We start from the raw sequence: 6544 nt of genomic DNA, 5'->3' as shown, positions 1-6544 counted from the left end.
CATTGCAACAATGAGATGTACAAGTCGTTATGTTGAAAAAAGAACTTTACAACTTTGGGGGGGGGGGAGGCAACAATGCTTGATAAGAAATATACTGGGCTGGGAAGGTGGCTCAGTGGTAGAGCCCTTGCCTTGCAATGCATGAGGCCCTGGGTTCAATTCCTCAGCACCACATAAGCAAAGAAAAAAAAAAAGCAGGAAGAAATGTACTCATTACCTTGCCATGTAATTGTAACCTCTCTGTACAGTATTTTCACAATTAAAAAAAAACACTTTAGTTTATATACATGGTATAGTTTGGATTAGGAATGTCCTCCAAGGACCATGTGTCATAAAGTTTGGTTTCCAGCCTATAACAGTATTGGTGAAGCCGGGCGCTGGTGGCTCACGCCTGTAATCCTAGCTACTCAGGAGGCTGAGATCTGAGGATCACGGTTCAAAGCCAGCCCGGGCAGGAGAGACCGTGAGACTCCTATCTCCAAAAAACCACCAGAAAACCGGAGGCGGCGCTGTAGCTCAAGTGGTAGAGCGCTCGCTCTGAGCTGAAGAGCTGAGGGACAGCGCCCAGGCCCAGAGTTCAAGCCCCACGACCGACAAAAAAAAAAAAAAAAAAAAACAGTATTGGTGAAAGATAGGGAGAGAGTCTTTAAGAGATAGAACCTAATGGGTGATTTTATGCCATATGGGTGTGCCCTTAAAAGGACTTATGGAACCCTAATTTCTCCAGCCATAAAGTGCTCTATGTAATACTCCTGCCATCACAGTACTAAAAGTAATGGACTTGCCTGATTATGGACTAGAAACTCCAAAACTGTAAGCCAAAATAAACCTGATTTGTCTTAGTTGTCTATGAAAGCAGAAAGTTGCCTAAGACAATGTTTTGTGAGTATATTCCTAAATCAAGAAAACAAGGACACAGGTGACCAGAATATTTATTTTTGTTTCCCATATTCAGATGCAAAAAGCAGCCCATGAGGTGAATATATGAGTTATGAATTGTTATAATTTCTGAAACATCTTAATGGCTTATGAATTGAAATAAAAACTGAATACTTAGCCACTCAAAAATCAAGTACCTAGACTGTAATCAATATTTATAGATGTTTCTATTCTTTGTAGTAATCCAAATAGAGTCTCTCTTCTATCAAATTGCAAATCTGATTGCAAAAAACAAAAGTCTATACATCTCTATTCTGTTCATAGCCCTTGCATAAAGCTGAGTAGATTCAGCATCAAATCCTCAACATCTGTTCTTACCAGTGTTGTAAAAGTCAGATATAGTCCCTGACAGTACGCATATGTTTACACATAATTTCCAGGGAAACAATAACTGCTTAATGAATGAATGTTACCTAAAAAAAAAAAAAAAAAAGAACAAGTACCTAGAAAGTATGGTGATCATTTGGCAACTTTTTAGTTAGGAAGCACCAACTAAACTGAAATTCCTTTACAAATGTGTTCATAACTTTACACAAGCACTGTTTGCTTTCTTTCTATGGCAAAACTCTCTTACAAGCTCCTATCAAAGACTAGGACTAATATTTGTACTATACGTCAGAAGTCCTCATATATATGACACATAAGACCCAAGATGGGTATCAGCCTCTTAAGTAGCTAGGATTACAGGAATGTAGGGTTAGATGTGACATAGAAAGGCTGGCGCTGGTGGCTCATGCCTGTAATCCTGAGATCTGAAGATCAAGGTTCAAAGTTAGCCCAGGCAGGAAAATCTGTGAGACTGACTCTTCAGTTAACTATCAGAAAACCGGAAGTGAAGCTGTGGCTCTAGGTGACAGAGCTCTAGCTTTGAGCAAAAAGCTCAGGGATAGTACCCAAAACCTGAATTCAAGCCTCACAATTAAAAAAAAATGCTTTACCAGTTGGGCACTGGTGGCTCATACCTGTAATCCTAACTGCTCAGGAAGCTAAGATCTGAGGATCATGGTTTGAAGCCAAGCCAGGTCAGGGAAGTCCATAAGACTCTTATCTCCAATAACTACTAAGCCAGAAGTGGCACTGTAACTCAAGTGGTAGAACATTGGCCTTGAGCAAAAAGCTCAGGGACAGCGCTCAGATCCAGAGTTCAAGCCCTGTGCTCACCTTGAGCTCAAGAGCTGAGAGACAGCACCCAAACCCAGAGTTCAAGCCCCATGACTGACAAAAAAAAAGGGGGGGGAAGTTAAAATCTATTGGGGCTAGGAAGGTGGCTCAATGGTAGAGCACTTGCCTTGCATGCATAAGGCCCTGGGTTCGATTCCTCAGCACCACATAAGCAAAAAGAAAAAGGCTGGAAGTGGCACTGTGGCTCAAGTGGTAGAGCGCTAGCTTTGAGCTGAAGAGCTGAAGGACAGCGCCCAGGCCAAGTTCAGGCCCCACGATCGGACCCACCACCACCACCACCCCCCCCAAAAAAAAAAAAGAAACAGAGTTCAAGCCCCAGAACTGGCAAAAAAAAAGCAGCTAGAGGGAAAATGCAAATATTTTAACATCTAGAAACCTCTCATCAATGTATGCATTTCTTTCCCACTGGAATGCTCTTTTCCTCTCTTTCTTCAGGTCTAAGTCCTATACTCTTCTATTCAAAGCAATCTTTTGCTATCAAATTTTTTACCCAAAACTATCTATTCCTCAGCACTTTATTCATTCCAGAACTTATTCAACATATCACATCATATAATGGCTAGTGATTATCTGATGAATCCTGTTATGTCTTATCATGTTCAGTTATATCCTCCCAGAACCCAACAGAACGGCTAGCATAGCCAGCACCCAGTAAATACTTGTTCAGTTGTTAAATAATGCAGTATATTCTGTATAACCTTACTCATCATGGCTAGGAATCCAACTTCAGGTTCACACCATTACTCAAGATATTGTCATACAACAAAAGATGATATAAATTAATAGTCAGCAGCAGAGTCTGTATTGTCAAATATTTCTGTCAATATTTTTGAGTTTTTCTGCAAATAAGACTCTTTTTCCATTTTTATTTTTCATAGGCTAGGCAATAACTGCAAATCTCATACACCACTAAGAGAAAATCCCAAGCAAAAACTGTGCCACTGATAAGTCTGGATAACTACTTCAGCTACCTCATTTCAGTAAATTTCCAATAGAAAGGCCTGAAGCACCTTAGGTCGACTTCAGAACTGAGGCATGCACTACTGATTACATAAGATACATACACATTAGAGACACTTATTCCAATTAGTAATTGAAATTAAAAATATGTAACACCTTGCTACTGGCTCAGCCAGAGTATCTGATAATATTAAGTAAAAATACCACTCATTCTGCTAAAAGACTGTAACACAACCCCACAATCCCTGAAAGCAGGGACTATGAGATGCTGACCGTCTTTAACACTACCCCTTCCCATCTTCTTGAGCACTCTCTTTCCAAAATTTCCCTCTCAGAGACCTTCTTCCCTTCTTCTAGTCCAGTCATAAATTAATCTCAACATATCCCCAATGATCAAATTCCCATTAACTTCTCTGAATTTGATTCCTTATCTCTTTCCTAATTCAAATTTCACACTTCTTTCAAAGACCACTTCCAGGCTTACTTCTCCCAAAGAGATCCCAACGCTGACCATATCTTATCTTTTGCAAGTTTCCACTGTGCTTAAGAGTTCTCATATAACCCTTGCTTACACACTACCTCAGTTGGTTTCATAATTCTTTTACACATGCCTGCTCCCCCCCCCCAACTAAATTGTTCAGGAAAAAGCCAGGTCTTCTATGTCATTTTTTTCATGGAGTTTGAACTCAAGGCCTAGGTGCTGTCCTTGAACTCTTTTACTCAAGGCTAGTGTTCTACCAGTTTGAGCCACAGTGCCAATTGCAGTTTTTAAGTGGTTAATTGGAGATAAGAGTCTCACCGGACTTTTCTCCCCCCGTGGCTTCAAACTGGGATCCTCAGATCTCAGCCTCCTAGAGGAGCTAGGGTTACAGGCATGAGCAACCAGCGCCAGCCTTTCTGTATCATGTCTAACCCTACAATCCTCCTCCCGCATCAAATGTAACACTGGAGGAAGTGTATAAACTGTATAAAGTGAAGGAGTAAACTACTTTCTACTCACAGATACACACTCAGTTGGAATGAATCATAACAAACATGTATTGTGTGCTTACTCCGTGACAAAAATCTCCTCTTGGTGGAGATATGACTCTTGTCCTAAATGCTGTTACAGGAAATGTCTTTGAATTCTGAATAACACAGAACTGAGTTTACTGACTCCAAGATGTTAAGAACCTCAGTTCAGGTAACATACTCTACAGACCCTCCATGATGAAATGCAGAATTTTAGGGCTAGATTGAAAAGAAACTTTGAAGTTATTTCCCTCCATATTCTTAAACAAATCATGATTCAATTTCAATATAATGAGGGGGGAGGGGAACTGTCCTGAGGCTTGAACTCAGGGCCTGGGCTCTGTCCCTGAGCTGTTCTTGTTCAAGGCTAACTGTCTATCATTTTAGCCTCTACTCCACTTTTGGGCTTTTTGGTGGTTAATTGGGGAGGAGAGTCTAACCGACTTTCCTGCCTGGATTGGCTTCTAATCTCAGCCTCCTGAATAGCTAGGATTACACGCATGAGCTATTGGCCCCCAGCCAATAAAATCTCTTTTTAAGTTCTTGGTATTGCCTTAACAGGAAATTCAGGATTTTGTTAATAATGGAGTTACTCCCTGCCTCCAATACTCCCTTTCTAATGATAACTAAGACCACCACAAATCTACCATTGTGGGAGCCCAGTGCACTGGGCTATGATTTGGGGCACCTTTGATACTGGCATCTCCCATCCAATTCACATGTTGAACAGAATCATTATTTTCTACCTAGTAAACAAGTCAGTACTGCCTAAGCTTTGGTTTAAAAACAAACAAACAAGAGTGCGCTTTCATGGTTTAAAAACATACAAACAAACAAGAGTGCTTTCATACTTTCATGTCCCTGGTAATGACACACAGCAAAAACAGGTGTCTGGAAATAGATGGGAGGAGATCTGAGTCTATAGGGAAGTAACAACAGAAGACAAGTAGGTACCAGAGCCTGGGCCTCAAAATCGACAGCAACACTGGCTGAAAACGCCAAGGAAGCACGTGGGCACACACGTGAGGCTGGAAAAATCCAGGCAACAGGTGGGCCGCCCCCGTCCACCCGGACAGGTGGCCCTGCCCCGAGGTCGTGGGTGTGTCCGGCGCGCGCAGGCACCGGCTGGCAACTCTCCCCACAACCACCCACTCCGGCCCCGAGACCAGGAGGGGAAAGGCCCGACGAGCCTAGATTTATTTTCCGCACCCCGGTCCCGCGGCGGGGATGAGCGCGGGAAGGGGGGGGGGTCCGCATTTCCGCCTCCTGTCGCTCGCGCGCGACCGCCTGTCAGCGACGACGCGAGGCCGCCGAGGACCCGGGCTTCTCCTCAGTCCAGTTCCTCAGGGTGGTTGTTTTGGGGGGGAGGAGAGGAAGCCTGGCACAGCCAACCCCCAAACCCACTGCACCTTCCAGACGTACGAGCCACTTCCCCCCCGGACCCCCCGCGCGGCCGCTTCCCGGCACGCCGGGCCCGGCAACTGACCCTCGTCAGCCCCCGTCCCCGGCTCCTTCCCCGCCCCCCGGAAAAGGCGGCGGAGGGGCGTGGAGCGGCGCGCGCCCCCGCGCCCCGGGCCCGCGCAGCAGGTGAAGCGAGGTCTCTCGGCTACTCACCCCGACAATGTTCCTCTGCGACCGGGCCTGCGGCACAGGCGACTCCGCCGCTTGCCGCGCTCCCCCCACGTAGCCGCCGCCCCCTCGGCCGCTGCCGTCGCCGCCGTCCTCGCTGCCGCCGCCGCCGCCGCGGCGCGCGTCCGCTTTCACGCACACCGCCGTGGCCGCGCACGCGCCCTGCGCGCTGGCGTCACCTACCAACCGGTCGAGCGCGGACCGGCGGGCTCCGGGATCTGAGGCTCCGGGGTCTCTTGGGGTGGAGTTTGCGGCTTCTTCCCCACTAGTCCGACCCGCTGCCCCTCCTGAGCGGGGCCCCCAGGGTGTGGCTGCCCGGCGGGCACCTGGCTGCGGGTCAGTCGCGTCATCGCACGTCACTGTATGGCGTCACCCGTGCGCGTCACCGCGCACGGCCAGGTGTCCCGGGCGCCGGTGTCCCGGGCGCCGATGGAGATGGCTTGGGACTCGCCCGGACCGGTGCGGAGCGGACGGAGCCGCGCCTTCTGAGAGGCGCCGGGCGGCCCTCGGAGCCGTGGAACCCGGGGGGCGGGGAACGGGCGTTAACGCGGCAGCGAGCCGCGACGGACCGAGCCTCGAACCCCCCTGCCCCCTCCCCCCCGGCTCTCAGTGTCCTTAGTGGGAAGAATTTAATGCCCGTCCTGCCCCCGTCGGTGAGGATTTGTCTGCTTTGTTTTGTGCCGGTCCCGGGGCTTGAACTCGGGGCCTGGGTTCCGTCCCGGAGCATTTGCGCTCAAGGCCGGCGCTCCACCACTCCAGCTACTGCTCCACCTCCGGCTTTTTGCTGGTTGATTAGAGAAAAGAGTCTCACGGACTCTCCTGC

General features: G+C 47.7%; 1 protein-coding gene across 1 annotated transcript in view; it reads right to left on the bottom strand.

The window, feature by feature from the left end:
* Btbd9 (BTB (POZ) domain containing 9) overlaps positions 1-6003 on the bottom strand; it is a 334637-nt gene extending 328634 nt beyond the window's left edge. Inside the window, exon 1 of the mRNA XM_013029650.1 lies at positions 5707-6003. The gene's annotated coding sequence lies outside the window, so the exon portion shown is untranslated. The remainder of the gene's footprint in view (positions 1-5706) is intronic.
* Positions 6004-6544: the final 541 nt, after the last annotated feature.

Source organism: Dipodomys ordii, unplaced genomic scaffold (assembly GCF_000151885.1).
Source record: "Dipodomys ordii isolate 6190 unplaced genomic scaffold, Dord_2.0 Scaffold120, whole genome shotgun sequence".
Taxonomy (NCBI): Eukaryota; Metazoa; Chordata; class Mammalia; order Rodentia; family Heteromyidae; genus Dipodomys; species Dipodomys ordii.
The sequence above is the reverse complement of the archived record's forward strand: the minus strand, read 5'-3'. Positions and strand labels throughout refer to the sequence as shown.